Below are 22,579 nucleotides of genomic sequence, written 5' to 3'. Positions count from 1 at the left end.
GCATCCAGCAGTGCAGGTAGAACACAGCCATCAGGGTTAGTAGCCATTGATAGCTTTATCCTCCTTGAATCTGCCTAATCCTCTTTTAAAGCCATCCAAATGGAGGGCTGTCACTGTCTCTTGTGGGAGCGGATTCCATGGTTTATGGACTGTGTGAAAAGTGCTTTGCTTTTGTCTGTCCTGAATCTTTCAACATTCAGCTTCATTGGATGTCCCCAGGTTCTAGTGTTATGAGAGAGGGTTCCTTCATACCATGCGTAATTTTATCCATGTCTATCATGTCACATCTTACTTGCTTTTTATCTAATCTAAAAAGCCCCAAATATTGTAACCCTTTCTCATATGGAAGTTGCTCTGTCCACTTGATCAATCTGTTTGCCCTTTCCTGAACCTTTTCTATCTCTACAATATCCTTTTTGAGGTGAGGCGACTGGAACTGTACACAGTATTTGAAATAAGGTCATACCACAGATTTGTATAACGGTATTATGACGTCTGCAGTTTTATTTTCAATTCCTTTCCTAACGATCCCCAGCATGAAATTTGCCCTTTTCACAACTGCCACACACTGGGTCAACATCTTCACTGAGCTATCCATTATGACCCCAGTGTCTTGCTCCTGGTCAGTCACCACCAGTTCAGACACCCTGATTTTACATGTGAAATCAATGATTTTTGCTCCAACGTGCATCCCTTTACCCTTGTTTATGTTGAATTGCATTTACAATTTTACTGCCCATTCACTCAGTTTTGAGAGGTCCTGTCACCCTGAAACAACAAATCTTCTTTTTAAAAAAAAAAAACCAAAAAAAGAAAAACACCACAAACCTTTTGCAGTTAGGAAACTAATCAGGGCACGCACTGCAAAGCGTGGGATAAATGAATGATTATCAAGAAGATGCGTAAACACTGTGCAAGCAAATCAGGATGAATACAGGATGAGTGCTCATTGTTATATAACCACCCCACAAGCAGATCAGAACAAATGTTCAGTAAAGATTGGGCATATATATAGTCTAGCCTCATGTAAACTTTGTGCAAACAAATCAGGATGCTTAATAAACAGGTTGTCTGGTGAGGAACACTAAGTTACCTCTAGCGCTTTATTCTCACTTTTTTCCAGAGCTTGGAAAAGTTACTTTTTTGAACTACAACTCCCATCAGCCCAATCCAGTGGCCATGCTGGCTGGGGCTGATGGGAGTCGTAGTTCAAAAAAGTAACTTTTCCAAGCTCTGCTTTTTTCATACATGTTTGTTAGATTTATATATTACTTGTCAATGTAGGATTACTAGGACAGTTTACAGAATAATAAAATATATACAAGATCACCGAAATACTGTAACACATCAACCGAGGCAATGTCCAGACTCCTTGGCCAGCTGCTGGGACCACAGCACCCTGGCAAGGCTCAGTGCTGATGCCTGCCTTGACCCTCCCCTTTAATTTTTCTGTCTGGCCTAGCCCAACATCCCTGACGCAGCATTATCACAGCACTGTGAGACGTTAACAGGTGATTAGACCCAGCCACTGGCACTGCTCGGAGCATGACCACCTGCCACTGGCAGGTTGGCCCATCACAGAGGATGGTCCCACAAGATGGAATTTTGCTCAGGGCCCTCTTAAACATGGAGCCAGAGACACACACAGAGAGAATCAAATGTTTGAAACTCAGATGAATGATCTAGTGCAGTGTTCACTAACCTGGTGCCCTCCAGCGGTTTTGAACTCCCATCAGCCTCAGGCAGCAGGTTGGCAAAGGCTGGTGTAGAGCATCCTCCCTTGCCTGCCCCTCCCCTGCCTGTCTTATGGTTGGATCAATGCATGCACCAGCAACTCCCAGCATGCTGAATAAAGGTGTACGAGAGACAGAGAAGTTCAAAGAGGGAGGGAGGGAGGGAGGGAAGAATGGTGAGGAAAGGACTAGGAGGTCTTGCTCTACAATTGTTTGATATATATCAGAATTATATCAGCTTTTCCTCCTTGAAAAGAGATGAGGGTACATAGGTATTCTCTTTTACCTTCAAAATAAAGATGCTTCTTAAATCCATGTGACAACAATCTGATGTAATCAAATTTATTTCCCAGACATTTCCTGGACATCACCACGTGCCAGAGCTTAGAGGCCTCAGAATGCATTGCAGCTGTAATTATGTGAATGGGATACTCTTGGCTATACTATATAAACACACACACATATGCACATATGAGGAGTGCCCCATGCATGGCATGAAGGCTATAGTAGAGTCTAAGGCCTGTACACCAGGGCTTAGCGGCTTCTGGGTAGCACTAACACTGGCCAGCAATGCCTGCTCTGATCAGATTCATTTCAGTTTGGACACAGAGCCCTGATGATCTAGAATCTAATCCAAAATGAATCTAGAGGGGACAGAATGCCTGATTCCAGGAAAAAGTCTGGATAATTCCAAAGTTCACTACAGTCTGTGATGCTAAAGTTGCTGATTTGAGCACCATGTGGGAATGTCAACCAGAAAAAAGGAGCTAAAACACCTTTTCCCCCAGTGATGCCTCTTTGATTAAATCCAGAGCTCCTGTACCTGTTTTAAACTCCCTAAATAAATAAATAAATAAAAAGATCCTGTCACTGTTCTCCTGCATCATGTGTGGTTTAGCTCGCAACATATGGAAAAACCTGTTGCTGGACGTGGTGCACAAAAAACATAGTGTTAATCAGCTCCTACTTGCTTAAGAATTCCAATCGCACAATGCCTGTCCAAACAGAAAGGTTTTCTAATGCTTTCTACCTCAAGCAGAAGAAAACTATGGGTTTATTATTGAGAATATATCTTTACAGATCCTTGATCTTTGACCCCATGGTATTCTGCTTATTAATAAGATTAGTCTTGAGGATTTCAAAGGGCACATGGGTATAGAATCTTTCTGTAGAGCAAGGATGGGCAGAAGGTAGATCAGTATCTACTGGCAGATCTCTCAGTGATTTGCAAGGTTCAGCAAGGTTTCTAGCTCTCAGTTGTTCAACAGCAACAACAAAATAACTTTTCCTTAGCCTGCTGTAATGAGGAAGGCTAACCAGGACTGTGAGCTCAGTCCAGTTCTGGCAGTGAAAACAAATTCCTAGGGTAAAGATGTGATCAGAGACACCTGTTTTTTTTAATTCTAGATGTCTGTCTTTTACATTTGGTGCTGGTTGTTACTTCTTGGTGTTCTAGTAAAAAACAATGTAGATCTGACAAGCCTGAAGGTTGCACGTTGCTGGACCAGCTATTGGACAGAAGGGATATTTGCCCAGATTGTTCAGTTTGCAGGAGGTGCCAGTAGGTTAGCCACCTGACATCTCAAATGTATTAGCTAGAACATCTTGAGTGTTGCCCATACCTTCTCTAATGGATTGCAGAATACAGACCAGCAGTTCCTCACGTCTGTTAATACACACAGCAACACCTAGCAACTATTGGTCTTGTTCATTCTCAAAAGAACAATTAAATACAATTATTTCCACTAAGTCTCTCTTTGTGGTTTTGATTAATAGTAATTTAGAGGGCTGTATTACTGCACAGTAAGATGTAGCAACTTTGATGGAAAAGCATTTGTCCTCCTTCACCTCAGGGATCAACCCAACAGTGCCATCAGTCTCACCCACACAGCCTGGCACACCCAAAGCATCATCTCCAGCTATTGTAGTTGAAAGCTGAAAAAGTGAGGCCAAATCCATATAATGTGTGGCTCAATCCAGCTGAAGTCAGCCACAAGGAAGCACCTTTGAAAGCAGTGGTTTCAATAGAGGGTTGTTATATGACTACATTGAAAGGTAGCCACAACTAACTTTCAACTTTAACTAGATTGGGTTAACCCATAGCTCTCAATCCAGCTAAAGTTAAAAGCATAGGGCTGGCAGTGCCAAGCATAGGGCTGGCAAAGCTGCTTTCTGCAGGTATCCGCTGTGCAATCAAGTTCCCCATGAGGAACTCGGTTGACCAGCTGATTCAGCAGGCTGGAACTCAGCTGATGGGTGGTGACTTCAACCCTCAGTAGGCCCATCAACTGACAGGCAGTGACTTCAACCCTGCTTTCTGCAGGGTTTGGCTGTGCGACTGAGTTCCCATGGGAAACTCATACATACAGCTGATCCAGTCGTAAAGCTGATCTAGTCAGCCCCACACCTGAAGTCACATATAATCTCAGGTGAGCATAGTCGGGGGGGGGGGGAAAGCCTCATAGGCCAAATTGGGATCCATCTAGATTCATGTGTGTGTGTGTTTGTATATAATGAGGTGTCAAAGAACAGATTCCATTTGTGGTAGATTTCCATCCAGCATCTCCTAACTATCACCAAGCAATCAGGGAGAGCTACCCATTGCTAACAAACTCTGAACATCTTGCTAGAGCCATCAACAATCCTCCTGTTGTAGCATTTTGCCAGCCTCCTAATTTGCACAGACTGCTCATGAGAGCTGTGCTTAAGCCACCTATCAGCAATCCTGGGCCTCATCCTTGTCACTCCAAACGCTATATCACCTGTGTGTACCTCAAGGAGACAGCTACTGTCAAAAGCACTAGGACAGGCAGAACATATTACATCAAACAGAACATCACCTGCAGGTCCTGCAATATAATTTATGTCATCGAATGCAAAAAACCAGAATGTCATATCCAAAACGTAGCAAAAACTACAACTGGCCAGTGCACATGCTTCAAAAACCACAAATTGGCAATCTTGACAAAAAAAGTAGAGCAACCAGTTGCAAAACATTTCAACACTGAGGGACACAGCCTGTTGGACTTTTCTATAACAGCTATAGAGATGCCAACAGATCCAGCAGCATTGACTAAGAGGGAGAACTTTTACATATACTCTCTGGACACATTGGCAACACATGGCCTTAACCTGGAGGACAATACAAGCATTACTTAGCTTCTGCAAATGAAGCCATACGCCTGTGCACGCGCACACACACACACACTTGATAAATATACACACATGAATCTTGATGTTGCATGCAGAATTCAGCAAACTAATAGCCTCGGGGTCTCATTTTTAAAAAGAAATGTATGCATGTAGCCCTTATAGCTGCAACTAGCTTGAAACTATACAGGCAACGACTGGTAAAATCTGAGATATCAAAATGAAGGTCAGGGCCAGCTTTAGGTTTCAGGAGATTCTGGGCCAAGCGCACTCTGATCAGCCTCCTTGACCTGGAGGGCGTACTTGGCAAAGGCGAAGGCCAGTGGCAGCAGCACTATTGGACATCTGAGGAGCACTGTTCAAATTTCCTAGAGTCCCAGAGTGACACTACATCAGGGCCATTAAAATGGTAGTTACACTCCGCTGCCTGGTGCTTCAGAGCATGAGACTGGTGGAGGGGGAGTAAGGGTAGGTGTCAGCGGTGGGCCATGTCAGGTTGCAAGGGCCCTGGCAGCTGCCCAAGAATACCAGCTGCTAATGGGCCTTGTAGGGGTTGAACAGACTATCCAATGGACAAGTAGTGGGACATCAGAGCCCTGCATAGCTCCTTCTTTTTCTTTATGACTAGGAGAAATAGGAAAAAGCATGCATATACAGGTACTGTATATACACAGATTTGTATATATCGAAATGAGCAAATATATACAAATTTTGTTTTCTTGGCATAGAATTTGGGTTACATTAGTGGAGAATGTAGACTTTTCTACATAGTGCCATCCACAGCAGGCTTTTTACCAATGGGTTCAAATTACAAGAGAAATGGGATTTCATTTAAAAATTAGGAAGAACTTTCTGACATTCCAAGCTGTTTTAAAGGAGAAAAGACTGCCTCAACAGTTAGCAGACTTTTCTTTGTTAGAGGGTTTTAAGATGAGGCTGGGTAGGCACCGGCTGGGGATGCTGTAGCAGCAGATCTCCTGCATCAGCAGTGAGTTGGACTAGATGACATTTGAGGTCTCTTCCAACACTGATTCTATGATTCACTCTGAGACATTCCAAATGTTTCCCTCCCCTACCCCCAGAGAAAGAGGTATGTTTCAACTTAACACGAGGGCTCTTCCAAACCACCTCCACTGTTCTTTCTGCAAACATTGCGATTGTCTTCCCCTTAATTTTAATAGAGAGAGATTTTGTTAAAGCTAACACTGACATTTTCTAAAATAATAATAATTCATCTATATTCTGGGGGAATTTGACATTTGTAAACAGAGTCAATCTGATGTTTTTTATGTCAGCGCTGGAGTTACTCAAATTAAGCTGTAAGCAGAAACCAATTGAAATATACAGTGTGTGAGATAATCTGCAGGAGATTTAGAAGGTTGCAAGCTAACAGCTGGTGTTCAAACAAGTTTTGCGATGCTCTCTGAAAAAACAAACAGGGATGCTGATAGAATCTGTAAATTGTGGCTGGTGATCTGTATCAATTTATGTGTCATTCATGGCCTTTTCTAAAAAGGCATAATCTTTATCCAAGACTCCAAACAGACTTCTGAAGGTCCCCATACATATGGCTCTTAGGGATGGGTGAGAAATTCTATTCAGTTTGCATTTCAAGCTGAATCTATCAAATCTGCACTTTCCAAAACAATATGAGAACCGAAACACAGCTGTCCTTTGAAATTCACATTTATTTGAATTTTGGAATGCAGTTCACCAACCAAACGATATTTACAAAAATGCTTATGTTAGGGGAAAGTGTGCATAAAAATAAATATATGAGTGAAAATAACATACAAAAATGCATTATATGCTGAGAAATGGCTTGCAGAAACATTAGTCAAAACTACCTAAATTAGTCAATACTGCCCAAAAATGTGTTTATTAGGAGAAATTCACACTAAAATGCTGGAGAATCTTCATAAGGATTTTTTAAAAAAACATTCAAATTGCTGCAGAAATTTGGAGAACTGAATTTAAAATTGGAAAAATGAGCAACAGAGAGAACTGAAACTGACAGTTCTTTCTGTCCCTAATGCCTACCTCTCTTTATAAGGGGGTGATGGTGGGGAGACTCTATCAAGGGTTCTATGGAGGCACTGCCTCTACTTCTGTGATGACTGTATTTAAATTTTTAAATAATGCCAGCAGTGTGCTAAACAGAAAGTTTGGGTGGATCCTGCTACCTGTTAGCAGAACATGGAAAACAGCATACAGAGACTGGAGCACTACTGATCACAGGAACACAGAAGGCTGCATTACACTGAGCCAGGGCATTAGTACATCTAGCTCAGTACTGTCTGCACCAACTGGCAGCAGCTCTCCAGGATTTCAGTGAGGGGTCTCTCCCAGGCCTACTTGGATATATCAGAGATTGAACCTGGGACCTAATGCATGCAAAACGAATGCTCTGCCGCTGAGCTATGGGTCTTTGTCCTATGATCCCTGGAAGCAGTGTAGGTGCCAAGACCCTCCTTTATACTCCATGGCTGTGAGTAGCATGCTGCAGCAGAGGAGGCTGCTGTTCAGCAACCTGAGGCCTCAGGCATTTCCCAGTCAGTGTGCATTTCCCCAGGTGAGGAAAGCTGGAGTTTGGAAGAGAGCTGTTGCTTTAGCAATGATGCTCCTCATACTTATAGGAGCTGGAAATTTCACTCCTCCTTGGCTCTCATCCTTTCCAGGCTCTGATCTGGGGAGGTGCTTCCATGTGCTTCCCTGATCTTCCCCAGTAGGAGTCTCATGTGCAGCTAGCCAGGCACTTTGGTGGCAGCCCTGAACCTGCTGCCTGGCTTGCCATCTCCTCTGCTCCTGTGACCCTGGGGGAGATGACGGTGCATCTGAGAGACAGCCAAGAATCTAGGCTACTGGGGTGTGGATCTCCAGTCTTTGGACAGAGGTGCCTATATCCAATGGCTCTTCAGAGTCATTAGCAGGGTAGAGTCCTCCTCCTCCTCCTCCTCCTCCAAGGAAGCCTCAGATACAGGTCTGGGTAGGGCTGAACTCTAACAGAGGGCACTTATATGTACAAGTTGTTGCCTGGAAGTCCCAGTCTCTAGCCATGTAGAACATAGGATGGAGTGGCAATGCCCTGCTCTTATCAATACCCCCAACCATTTACCTGTGATGGCATCAGGCTGCATTTGTTGCTGGAGGTCACTGGATGGACTGGCCTTCTCATACCTCTTGTCACCTGTCATTCTCCAGGATATCCATCAGTCCTCCCCACCCACTGTCATGCATTGCCTGGCAAACAGGACAGAGCCCAGATGCAGTGCTGTGCCTGTGCTCCCTATCCTCCACGTAGGAAATATGAGCATCCAAGAATATTCCAGGCGTATCTGTCCAATCAACATATTCAAGATATATCTGTCCACTGTGTGTCTGAATATATGTCCAAATGAACTGTGCAGTACCAAAGAATTAGGGCTGTCACCCAATTAAAGAAACTTTAGTAGATTAATCGTATCAGTTAATGAACTGAGTTATTAAATTTGCATGAATCTGGATTTGCATAAAAACAATAGTTCTGAAGCCAAAACATGTTCTCTTTCTGCTTTCATAGGAGGCACCATCTTAAGAAAAGGCATGCCCTCCAGTTTGAGGGGGAAATGTGGAATGCTTATTTTTAGATTGCACTTTGCACCTGCATTTTTTTCTATTAAAAATAATGCATTTAAAAAAATAAACTGCCACACACTTAATAGCAGCACTTTTTCAGTTGATCAAAACTTTTTTTCATCCATTCTTTTAACCTGTTAATTGAGTAAACATCGCAGCCCTGCTACGTGAAGGAGTCTGGAACCATTTGGCTTGTGAATTATGTTGGACGCAAGTCACAGGGGAGAGCAAGGCAGTGATGGGCTGATATTTGAAGGGCTGTAGCTCAGTGGTAGATCATCTGTCTTCCACGAAGAAGGTCCTGGATTAAATCCCTGGCATCTCCAGGTGGGGCTGGGAGAGAACCCCCATTGAAACCCTGGACAGCCACTGGACCAATAAGTCTGATTGGTATAAGGCAGCTTCCTATAACTCTCTTTGATGCCTTCCTACTTTCCACTAGTGGTGGGGAAAATTGGGCAAAGTTTGAGCTAAAAGTACTACCCCCCGTTCCCCTTATAACCTGAATCATATTTAGGAAGTTAAATCCCAGGCCAGAAATTTGAGCTTTTCCCCCGATGCTGAAAGGGAAGGTACAACCACCCCCATATGCCAACATTGTGATCAGTGAATGGGCATCATGCACGGAAGAGGATGAGACCAGTCAGCCCTAGTATGATCCTGCCCTGCTCAGGGCTTCCCAGTGTTCTCGTTAGAGGATTAAACAGACTCATAAAAAACTATTTAAAGATTGTTTAAGGTGGCATAAAGGTTGCTTTAGGTTCTTGGCACTTCCTTCAGGAAGAAGACTAAGGACTGGTGTTTCCTCTACAACACTGGAGTTGTCTTGGATCCACCCTGTCTTAACAGCAATAGCCAGTTATAAAGTGGAAGACAAACTAAATTAGAAAGAGCAACGGGAAAATAAATGCTTCCATATTTCTAAAGCTACTTCCCCATGTTCCTTTAAGCCCCTTCTCAAAGCCCATTTCCCAGTTTAAACTGGGAACAATTGCTGCGAATAGGGATGGGGGAGAAAATTGATTCAGTTCACATTCAAGTCGATCCAACTAATTTGCGCTATGAAAAACAATGTGTGGACTGAAACGCAGCCATCCTTAGAAATTCACATTTCTCCAAATTTTACAGTGCAGTTTACCAGGGCAGTTTTGTGTACAAAAATGCATGTACTAGGGCAAAGTGTGCACAAAAATGCACACAAAAATACAAAAGGGCCTTATATTAGGAAAAACTGCATACAGAAATGTGCATATTAGGAGAAATTCACACTAAAATGCTGATGAGTTTGTCTAAACAAAATTGCAAATTGATGTGGAAATGTGGAAAGCTGAACTTATGAATGGGAAAATGAGAAACAGAGAGAAACCAAAACTGACATATGCTTGGAACCATCTAGATAAATAAGCTAGATGGGTCTGTCTGTACTCAAGAGTCCTCTTTAGACACAGAGGAACATTGGCCTCTGTGACTGGAAACCAGTATGAAGTTTCTGGATTGGCCAAGGGAAGAGTACCTTTTGCCTGTTGAACCTGAGGCTCTAGCTCATTCTTGCCCTTTTGTTCCCAAAGTTGCTTGCTTCCCCCTGCCTCCCTAAGACAACTCTGCCTGCTAAAAGCTCTGCCACTCTGCTGCTGTCACACAATCACACTGGTCTTTACCTTTTGTCCCTTTCCTCTTCACTCTCCTTCCCTTGTGTGCTTAGCCTTTTGTATTGACATAAACCTGAAAAGAAAGAATGGAAGATTGCATCAAACAAGTAATAGGGAATATAGCACTGCATCAGCCTTCCACCACCTGGTGCCCTTCAGATGTTGTTGGTCCCATTATCCTTGACCACTGGCCACACTGGCTGGGGCTGATGGGACTTTGAGTCCAAAAGTTGTGGAAGGATGCACTATATTTATATGCTCCTTGTTGTGTATGTTAAAGGAGACTGAGAAATCCTGCTGGCTAGGCAGGGTGCTTGTTGAATGTCTCCATCCCGTCAGCTGTCAGGAAAACACAGGATAACTCTGTTGCTGTGTGTGATAAGGAAATGTTGCAGGTCAGTGTGGGTAATGTGATTCATGCCCACAAATGCATTGCTGTGCCATTTAACAAACTTGAGTAACTAATCTCAGTATCCTCCAAGTGGTCAGAGTGGGTAACTGCTCTTCCTTAAGAACATAAGAACATAAGAAGAGCCTGCTGGATCTGGCCAGTGGCCCATCTAGTCCAGCATCCTGTTCTCACAGTGGCCAACTAGGTGCCTGGGGGAAGCCCGCAAGCAGGACCCGAGTGCAAGAACACTCTCCCCTCCTGAGGCTTCCAGCAACTGGTTTTCAGAAGCATGCTGCCTCTGACTAGGGTGGCAGAGCACAGCCATCATGGCTAGTAGCCATTGATTGTAGGCTAGTAGCCTTCTGTTGTTTTTATCAGCCTCATCCTGAGCTTGGAAGGGTTGTTCTTGCAAGTGAAATGGCTGGTGCTGTGTCAAAGCAGATGGTTCAAACAGGAGCTCTCAACTATCTTCTGCAGACCAGGGCCTAGTTTATAAACTAGGATGAGGGGCCTAACAAAACAGAAACAAACCCATAATGGGAACGCTGAAGATATTACCATGAAATAGTTAGGATGGAATCCGCTTGCAGTTAGAAATATTTGTACAATATTCAATACAATTAATATTTAAACATATTTGGGAGGTGGTAGGATTCTCAAGCCAGTTATCGTACTGTAAAATTTCATGATGAATTGCAAACAAATGAGGCTATCTTCAGATACCTTGGAAGCAAGTATGTGGCTCCCCCATCAGTGCAGTTTTGTTATAAATCACTCCTTTTCTCTAAGAAGAATTTCTGATTTTGTTTCACCTCTCATCACAGTCTCTAAATTCAGCTGAGAGCTCCCTCTTCCGATCAGAATCTGCATAGCAAGGTTCCGACTTCAAAGGCATGTTCAAGAGCATTATTAGCAGGGTTTTTTTTCACCAACTAAGCATCCTTCTGATGTCCTTGTTTTATTAATTTGTTTTAAAAATGGGATATTTTATATGTCACTTCAAGATGTTGCTATTGCTAGCTGCCCTTAGAATTTCTCTGAGTGCAGCTTTTCCTGGTACAGTGATAGGAAAAGTCATGCCCTACCACTTCCTCTCCTTTATGGGACTCATCAAAGAATGGAAAAGTTCTCAAGACCTTGATCGTCAGATGGAGATCAGCCAAAATCCTAAATCAGGGTTGGCTCACTCCCAACCCAAGGAGTTGCTCTGGATCCTCAAGCAAATTTTTCTGGACCCCTCAAGACCCCTTCAATATTAGCAAAGGCAGCATAGAGGGGAGGAGACATAAAGCAGACACACTGCTAGGGTTAGTGGGAGACATTTGAACATCTCTGCCCAGCTCAGTGTCCTCGTGGGGATGCAAATCGTCCATTCTCTGCTCTCAGATCTTCATGGATCAGGGGAGAGGGGAGGTGTGTCTCTCTGTGTGTGTATTCACGTCTGACAGTGTTAGGTGATCACTAAAGATGGAGGAGAAATTCTATTTAGTTCGCTCTTAAAGATGAACCTATCTCATTTGCACCTTCCAAAACAATACATGAGCCAAAACACAGCAATCCTTTGAAATTCATACTTCTCCAAATTTTGCTGCACAGTTCTTCAGCCAAATAATGTGTATAAAAATGCACATGCTTGAGTTAACATTTCATAAAAATGCATGTATTAGTGAAAATAATATTAAAATGCATTATATTAGGGGAAGTTGCTTTGCAAAAATGTGTATATTAGGATAAATTTGCACCCAAATGCTGATGAATTTTAATGATTTTTTTTTAAAAAAAGCAAACTAATGCGGAATGTGGAGAACTGAACTTAAAACTGGGAAAATAAGAAACCAAAATTGACAGGTTTGCTCATTCCTAGTGGACACACCCAAGTCTGGCTACGTCCATGGCTCACATGCAACCTCCAGAGGATTGGTGAAGGACGGATGCGACTCCCAGGAACAATCCTTCTCCTATGTAATTTTTTAAAAAGAAATCAGAAAAAGGTTGCACATGTCATTATTCCAACACATGAGCAAAGTCACACCAACCTCTTTGTGAAACTGATCATTTAGCTGGAAAGCTACACTGAAAACTCAGCTACACTGCTGACATGCAAAACTAGATTCTTTCCTTGCAAACACACACAAAAATAAAAAATGTAAATTGTACATTATGTTGAGATGCAAGCTTGTTTATATTAGAGCTCATGTTTTTTAGATGACTTAATCCCCTAATTAGCAAAGCAAAACACACTAAAAAGCAAACACACATTTCTTGAGGCCTGCAGAAAAGTAAAATACCAGATGCACAGGTCGAAGATGACCGTAGAGCACCCTCTAAATGGAAAATGAAGAATCACAAATCAGTTCCTATATGTGAACGAGGGATGGATGGATCTGTCAGTTTGGGGTTCTCTCAGTTTCTCATTTTTCCGATCTCAAATTCAGTTCTTCACATTTCTCCAGCAATTTGCAATTTTTTAAAAAAATCCTCATGAAAATTCTTCAGAATTTCAGTGTGAACTTCTCCTACTAAACACATTTTGTAGGCAGTTTTGACTAATGTACACATTTTTGCAAGCAGTTTCTCCTAATACAATGCATTTTTGTATGTTATTTTCACTGATCCAGTTTCATGCACACTTTCACATAATAGATGCATTTTGGTAAACATTGTTTGTTTGGATGACTGCATTGCAAAACATGGATACATGCAAATATTCACATATTGTTTTGAAAAATGCGAAAGTGATAGATTTATATTTAAAAGCAAAGTGAATTGAAAGTCTCCCCTATCCCTAGTGTGAACATTATGTCATTAAAATAACTTACCGAAAAGTTACACGTTCTACACTCATAGTGTGAAGGCTTTGGATATAAGCAAATATGGAAATGACATCACGAGGTAGGAGGCAGTGAAAAAATGGATCCAGTTCTGTGAGGTTTGGTGTAAGCAAGCACATTTGCAGTCCCCCTGACACCTTGTAAACCTTTGGCCCATAGGTCCATTTTGGGTCCATAGGCCCATTTGCAAAATGGAAAAAAAAACTGCTGTGTGCAGATATCACAGCCATGCATGTGTGCCCTGACACTATGCACGTGCCTACACACTCATTTCCCCCACTAGAAATATTTATGTGGACACTATTGAGAGTAATGCTTCAGCACATGCCAAACAGGCTAATGAGATGGAGGTCGCTGGCTCAAACTTCAGCTCTTTGGTGCTCACAGATTAGCCGCTGTCTCTCAGTCTCATCTTGCCATCTATAAAGTGGGAATAACCATACGAGCATACTTTAAATAATAGTTAGACGTGGAATTACGGTAAGATAAACAATAAAAGATTGTTTCTAGCTTCTAAACTTGCCCTTCTTACTAACATAGGCACATAGCTTCTCTTAGGTCCTGCAGGCCTAGATCAGTCTAAACTCAGCAGTCTATTTAGTAGGCGGTAGAAGCTAACTATCCATTGGGCTATTCCATTGTAGGCTTAATACCAGTACCGGGGGGGGGCATTTAGATGCCTGTCGGAAGGCAGAGCTGGGGTCCCAATCCCGGGGAGCTGGATCCCGGAGAGTTGGGAGAAGAGTATCCGGATGGATGGCAGAGGGAAGGGGGAGGAACTTCCCCCCTTTGGAGCGAAGACGAAACAGAGGAACTGCCAGTGATAAGGTCGCTTAGCAACGGGGAGCCTGAGCCCTCCCTGGACATTCTCACGCCTCCCCCTCCTTCAGGCTCAGAGCAAGAGGGGAAAGAGGGAGGGCTGCTCACAGCCGAAAAGCGGGGAGGCAGTTTACCATCAGCCCCTCCCCTATCCCCCATCCTGGAATCGGAAACTTCAGAAGAGGAGGGGGTGATGCTTCCCCCCTCACTGCGCACACGCAGACAGCTGAAAAGACAGGAGAGAAGGGGGGGAAGGCGGGCAGTACCTGAGGGGCAGTTAAGGAGGAGCGAAAGATTGCGCGCCCATTTGGCCCCTTCTTAAAGAACAGGCGGGAAGAAGTCCCTTGCTCTGTCAACTTTCTCCCAATGCCGCAGGACCTGTATCCCTGTATTGCTTCATGAGAAAACGCAGTCTTTGTTTGGACATTACCCTAATAAAACACGAATTAACTACAGCCGTTGGTCTGGTTCCTGAGTCACATCCTGGGCCTGACAGCTTGACAGAGCCACGTAAATCACCCTCAACGCTCTCTTCACTTGACTGGGACAAGATGTCAAAGGGAGCAGCAGGGGGGACGAACCCCACTTCTGAGACGGAAGAAGTGGAACTCTTGAGGACTAAGGTAGCTGATTTGCAGACGGATGTTCAAGCCCTGCTAGCAGCAGTCAAGGCGCTGAAGACGGATAATCAAACCTTGAAGGCCACGATAGACCAGATGCGAACAGCCCCTCCAGCTGCCGTAGTAAAGGTTCCCATTGGATTGCCCCCAAAATACGCGGGACAAAGTGATCAGTTGGCAACCTTCGTGGCTCAATGTGAGTTATATCTGGATGTCAGGCACATGGAATTTCCAGATGATGGGGCTAAAGTAGCTTTCGTGATTAGCCTTCTGGAGGGAGAAGCTGCAAAATGGGTGACTCCGTATCTCGTGAGAAAGGATACTGTCTTAGGAAGGTACAGAGGATTTATACAGGAGATGACCGAGATGTTTCAAGACCCGCAAAGGGCTGAAACAGTAGCGCGGCAACTAGGCGCTCTGAAGCAAGCTAAAGGGACTGTTTCCGAGTACACTAACGCTTTTAAAATTCTGTCCCAGGAAACTGGTTACAATGACGCCGCCCTGATGTTTATGTACCGGCGTGGATTAAATGCTGAAATCCTGGATGAGTTGGCCAGGACCTCCCCCCCCCCGCTGACCTACCAGGGCTCATCCGGCTATGCCTACAGATAGATCACCGGATGGAAGGAAGGCGCCTGGAATGGAAGCAGGAGGTCCCGAGATACTCAGCCTCGGCATCCCGCAACAAGACCCTTCCCACTGCAGGGATGGCAGGTAATGCAACTGAGGGACAGGGAGGGGCTAGGCCAAGACTGTCAGAAGAAGAAAAGGAAAGACGACGCCGGGAACGTTTATGCTTTTATTGTTCAAAGCCGGGCCATGTGGCCAGAGACTGTGGACTGAAAGGGGGGAAAGCCGAGCCGTCGGGAAACTAGAACACCCAGTCCACATGCAGGCCGGTGGACTGGGGGCAGTGTTGTATAAAGGCCCCCCAACGATCCAACCTCCCTCAAAGGGGGTGTTGGTCTTGCCTATTCGGATTACAACTTCCAGAGGAGTGGTGTTTAATTCCACTGCCTTAATTGACAGTGGAGCCTCCACAAATTTTATTGATGCAAAGTTAGTCAAGCGTCATGGAATTTCCCAGTGGAAACTGGACGCTCCCCTAGCTGTGGAGACTATCGATGGGAGACCCCTGAAGTCAGGAAGGGTGACACAAGCCACGGAGGAAGTGAAACTTCAAATCCCTGGGCACGAAGAGTTCATTTCGCTATACGTGTCAGATCTCTCGAACTTTGAGGTGATTCTGGGAATGCCCTGGCTAGCAAAGCATGAACCCAAAATAAGTTGGAAGGAGGCGGTGGTGTGGTTCACCTCACAGTATTGCCAGGAGAACTGTCAACCTGAAGGAATCAAGAACACCCTAGCGGGGGCAGTGCAAGAAATCAAGCAAGTGACCCTGCCACCAAAGTATGAAGAATTCAAAGATGTGTTTGATGAAAAAGAGGCAGAGACTTTACCCCCCCACCGCCCTTACGACTGTGCGATTGACCTAGTGCCAGGAGCCAGCATCCCATCAGGGAGAATCTACTCTCTCACAGAGAATGAGAGGGAGGCCCTGAAGGAATTCCTGGATAAAAACCTGAGGCGAGGATTCATACGCCCCTCACAATCCCCTGCTGGAGTGCCACTATTGTTTGTGAAAAAGAAGGGGGGGAACTCAGACCCTGTAACGATTATCGCGCATTGAACCAGATCACCATCCCCAACAGCTACCCGCTGCCCCTGATCTCAGAGTTGCTGGACCGACTGCGCTCTGCAAAAATCTTCACGAAGTTGGATTCGAGAGGAGCGTACAATCTGATCAGAATGAAGGAGGGAGATGAATGGAAAACAGGATTCTTGACCGCTTACGGACAGTATGAATACCTGATCATGCCGCTCGGGCTTTGTGGAAGTCCAGGAATTTTTCAAAAATTCATGAACGACGTGTTTAGAGACTTGTTGGACACGTATGTAATCTGTTACTTAGATGATATCCTGGTGTTCTCAAAGAACCAGGAAGACCACGACCAGCATGTGAAGACGGTGTTGAAGAGACTGAGAGAAAATCACCTGTATGCTAAATTAGAGAAATGTGGATTTGACCTCAAGTCTCTAGACTTCCTTGGATATCGAATCTCAGCGGAAGGCGTGGAGATGGACCCAGGGAAAGTAAGCTGCATATTGGACTGGGGCCAACCTGTCACCAAAAAGGATGTACAACGGTTTTTGGGGTTTGCCAATTATTACAGAAAGTTCATTCCAGGGTTTTCCAAATTAACAGCTCCTCTGACTGACTGTTTAAGGGGGAAGAAGAAGTTTCAATGGACAGAGAACGCCACTGAGGCCTTTGAGGAGCTGAAGAGAAGGTTTGCTACTGAGCCCATTCTGCGCTTTGCTGATCCGAACCGCCCTTTCGTAGTGGAAGCAGATGTTTCAGATTTTGCCATCGGGGGGGTCCTGCTACAATTAGACCAAGAAGGGAAGGAGCTGCACCCCTGTGCGTACTTCTCTCGGAAGTTAAAGCCTGCAGAGAAGAACTACACAGTTTGGGAGAAGGAGCTGCTGGCCATCAAGGACTCTTTTGAAAACTGGAGACAATACCTAGAGGGGACCTCTCATCGAATTGAAGTGCGCTCCGACCACAAGAATCTTGAAAGCCTCCAAACCGCCAGAAAGCTGAACCAGAGACAGATAAGATGGTCCCAGTTCTTCACTAGGTTTAACTTCCAGATTACTTACCATGCCCAAGCCAAAAACCAGAGAGCGGATGCCTTATCCAGACAGCCACAATACAAAGAAAGTGAATCCGAGGACCAGCCTCAGTACGTAATCCCGCCAGAGAAATTAACGTTGGGAGTATGCCAGCCTTCATGGGAAGAGGAACTCAAAAAGGCACAACAAGAAGATGCAGACATGCTAAAATATCAGCAGGAGATGGGACAAGGTCAAGACTCAGAAGTAACCTTTCACTGGAGAAATGGACTGTTATGGTTCAAAACCGCCAGATATGTGCCAGAAGGGGAATTAAGGCTCAGAATCCTATGCCAGTGTCATGATTCCATCACAGCGGGACACTTTGGGATTTACAAGACCATTCAGAACGTGGCCAAGGACTTCTGGTGGCCTAAAATGCGTCGGGATATTGAGAGTTATGTAAAGTCCTGCTCTGTCTGTCTGCGGACAAAAACACAAACAGGGACACCAGCAGGACTGTTACAACCGTTGCCTGTCCCACACGAACCCTGGAAGGACCTCTCCATGGATTTTATAACTGATCTACCCAAGTCCCAAGGAATGGCAGCCATCTTAGTAGTGGTGGATCTACTTACCAAAATGGCACACTTTCTTCCTTGTGCAGGGGCCTTAGAGGCTAAAGAAACGGCCAAGTTATTCATAAAAGAAGTCTACCGGCTGCATGGATTGCCAAACAGCGTAGTCTCAGACCGAGGAACTCATTTCACAGCCAAATTTTGGAGAGCAATGTGGAAACAGTTGCAGACGGAATTAAAACTCTCCTCCGCCCATCACCCCCAGACAGATGGGCAGACGGAACGCTTGAACGCCGTTTTGGAAAGATATTTACGAAGTTATGTGTCCTATCAACAGACTGACTGGGTATCATATTTGCATTTTGCAGAGTTCGCCTACAACAATTCTCTGCACTCCAGCACTCAACAAACCCCGTTCTTTGCTAATTATGGATTCCATCCTAAAGTCTTTCCAAGCAGCTCAGAAGGAATGCTGGTACCGGCAGCTGAGAACTTCTTTAAGGAATTGCAAGCGGCGCAACAGACACTGAAACAGCAGTTAAACGAAGCCAAAACGGAGTACAAGCAAGTTGCACAGGAAGGAGGGCCCCCCCCTTCAACCGGGAGACCAGGTATGGCTGTCCACCCGCTTCCTCCAGATGCCAGGCAAATGTAGAAAATTACAAGACAAGAGGGTGGGTCCTTTCGAAATAGAAACTCAAATCAATCCCGTGGCGTACCGACTGAAGCTGCCTGACACGTTTAAAATACATCCTGTGTTCCATCGATCCCTCTTAACGAAAGCCGCCCCTCCCAGTGAGTTACGGCCGGAGGAACCTCCCGGAGCTCCACTCCTGGTAAATGAGCAGCTTGAGTTTGAAGTTGAGATCTTAGATTCCAGGATCAGACGCCACAAGCTGCAGTACTTGATTCACTGGAAAGGCTATGGGGTGGCTGACAGATCATGGGAAGATGCAGCTGATGTGCATGCTCCAGAATTGGTAAAACTTTTCCATCAACGTTTTCCCCACCGTCCCAAGCCAGACAAGGGGAGGGGGGCACAGCCTGGGAGGGGGGATGGTGTCGGAAGGCAGAGCTGGGGTCCCAATCCCGGGGAGCTGGATCCCGGAGAGTTGGGAGAAGAGTATTCGGATGGATAGCAGAGGGAAGGGGGAGGAACTTCCCCCCTTTGGAGCGAAGACGAAACAGAGGAACTGCCAGTGATAAGGTCGCTTAGCAACGGGGAGCCTGAGCCCTCCCTGGATATTCTCACGCCTCCCCCTCTTTCAGGCTCAGAGCAAGAGGGGAAAGAGGGAGGGCTGCTCACAGCCGAAAAGCGGGGAGGCAGTTTACCATCAGCCCCTCCCCTATCCCCCATCCTGGAATCGGAAACTTCAGAAGAGGAGGGGGTGATGCTTCCCCCCTCACTGCGCACACGCAGACAGCTGAAAAGACAGGAGAGAAGGGGGGGAAGGCGGGCAGTACCTGAGGGGCAGTTAAGGAGGAGCGAAAGATTGCGCGCCCGTTTGGCCCCTTCTTAAAGAACAGGCGGGAAGAAGTCCCTTGCTCTGTCAACTTTCTCCCAATGCCGCAGGACCTGTATCCCTGTATTGCTTCATGAGAAAACGCAGTCTTTGTTTGGACATTACCCTAATAAAACACGAATTAACTACAGCCATTGGTCTGGTTCCTGAGTCACATCCTGGGCCTGACAATGCCCGAGTAAATTGATCTACTTAGCATAATTTCAACAGATATTTTAATTTTTAATTAATTAAAAACAGTTTTTAATTTTAATAACATTTTATTTATTTCAGATTTGTTTCAAAAATATTTAAAAAGTAATGTTCCCAAATTCTCAATTCCTGCCCTCCTACCCAGGCAGAGCAAGCCAACTTGGGGGAAGGTGGCACAAGTGATGCTGGCGTGAGATAAGCCGGTGTAACGTTCTGCTGCATCCATTTGCCATTCAGGAGCCTCCGGGAGCTGTGCACAGGGACCAGAAAGTAAACACCAGCTCTCCAAATTACCATGGAGTAAGCCTTCTCCATTGACTTCTATTACAATTATTTTCTTAGACCGACTTTTCCCCAGCATAACTTTTGCCTGCTTTGGGACCCGCAGGAGTGCTACGAACATGAGTTGGATGTGGCCAAATTCCCCCAACACACCTCTTTTTCAGGCCTTCCACCGGCTCCACTTGCACCGGTCTCAGCTGACCCGGGTGGGTCCTGGCTGAGCCGAGCTGGCCCAGTTGAGCCAGGCTGAGGGATTTATGCTGGTGCAACCTAGCTGAGCTGGGACTCAGCTGGTCAGCTGGAATTCTGCCACATCCAACTTCCCTCAGCTCAGCATAAATGCGAGTTGGATTGTGCCTTAAATACTCACCTAAGCTACCACAACCCCAGTCCTATTCCTATGCCTAACCCTAAGATCTATAAAATAGATTTAAAAATATACAAAAAATAACAATTGTATACAAAATATGTACAAAATTATCTACAAAAAATAACACTATATACCAAATATAAAGAAAAGAAAAATAAACAAAATATAAATAAAACACAAATAAACAAAATAAATACAATAGAAACAAAATAAAGAAAAATCTAAAGAAAATATATAAAAATATGAACAAAAATTAAATAAAAACCTTCCTCTCCTCCTCTCTGCCGCAGATAATCTCCCACTCTCCTAACCTCCTCCTCTCCTATTTCTTTTCCTAACTCCCACACTGGACACCTCTGGTTGGTGGCTTTTAAGCCAGCAAGAAGAGATATCACAATGGAGGGTGGATCACTGTTACCTTGACAACCCACCTACCTTGACCCTGGGCATTGTTCTTAGTCTTGATGCTTCTTCAGAATTTTGAGACACCTGCTGTTCTGTCTGCCAGCTTCCTGAAAGATCTCTCTTCATCTCCATATCAGTATTTCTCTCATACATCTGATTATCCTTTATCAAGCAACATTGCACTTACTAGAAACCATCCCAACCTCCTTTTAAATACAATAGAAATCTCATACCAGGCCCAAGTTGAGGGTGATCTGCTGTACAGTATTAGACAACCTACATTGCCTGCAGAAGGCCCCAGGTTCAGTCCCCAGCATCTCCAGGTAGGGATGGGAATCTCCCCTTTCTGAAACCCTGGAGAACCACTACCAGTCGCAGAGCTTGGAAAAGTTACTTTTTTGAACTACAACTCCCATCAGCCCCAGCCAGTGCCATGCTGGCTGGGGCTGATGGGAGTTGTAGTTCAAAAAAAGTAACTTTTCCAAGCTCTGCGTCAGTGTAGCCAATACTGAGCTAGATGGCCCAATGGTTTGCCATTTATACTAAGAGCAAACAACCATCTCCACAAGACATGAGGATTCATTCTTTTCTTTCACATACAATATACATAAGTCCTATTTTTATATATAATAATGCAAATGCCAAAGATCTGAATATAAAAAGAAGGAAATTTTCCAGCTGTGCAATAAAGCCGCTGGTGCTTCTCCACAATAAAATAATTCAGCAATTCCTATTCAAAAACAGCACTTCTAGTAGGGCGTTGTAACCCAACACCTCAATTTGGCCTCTTTTTATGGTAATTGGGAAGATGTATCCAATTATGAATCTTAGTTCTGAGGCTCATAACCATGTCTCCCCCTGCTGAAGTTAAACCCCTAAGGCTATGTCATGCTTTGATTGGGTAAAATATTGCCTGCACATTTTCCTTTTCTGTAAGCCAACTGGCAAGAGCCTTGCCTTTATACTTAAAAAAAACCCAGTCCACCCAAATATCTGGAGGCCTAATTTAAAATTCCTCCTCTCTGCCAGAAGCTCATTGTACTGGGTACATTACTCTGATGCATTTTCAATCAAAGGGGTAGTCAACTGGCTGTGACTTGCAGCAGAAATGAAACAATTGTCCAGTAGCACTTTAAAGGGTATCAAATCTGTAATTGCATACATTTTCATAGATCACAAAGAAAGTGAAATATCAGACGAAGTGGAAATTTATGCTGTAATAAATTTGTTGGTCTTTCAGGTACTAGTACTGTTCTTTTTGTTGTTTTACTAAAATTGCACTAGGATCTACTGTATAGGGTTGTTATTTTCACAACAACCCTGTGAGGTAGGTTAGACTGAAAGACAGTGGCCAGTCCAAGGTCACACATGAGTTTCATGGCTGATTTTAACCCTGGTCTCCCAGTTCCTAGTCCATTTAATATCACTCCAACTTATTCCACATTTTGGGGGGAAATGTAGACGTGAATAAGTTGAGTGAGAGGAAAAATATTTTCCTGAAGGTCTGGAATTTATGGCATCCCTTGTTAACAGGCTTGTATGGCACCTTTACAACCAACCAGTTCAAGCTGCAAACCTGTACATGCTTATCAGGCAGCAATCCTCATGGAATTCGACAGGACTTGTCCTGAGTAATGTACGATTATTGTGGCATGAACACACACTAGAAATTGTGACAGCAGTGACCCCATTCTAAACCAAGGTAAGATACTTGAGTGCTAAGTATTATTAAAACAGCAATGTTT

The sequence above is a fragment of the Rhineura floridana genome, chromosome 11, assembly GCF_030035675.1.
Source record: "Rhineura floridana isolate rRhiFlo1 chromosome 11, rRhiFlo1.hap2, whole genome shotgun sequence".
Taxonomy (NCBI): Eukaryota; Metazoa; Chordata; class Lepidosauria; order Squamata; family Rhineuridae; genus Rhineura; species Rhineura floridana.
Note: the sequence above shows the minus strand (reverse complement) of the source record.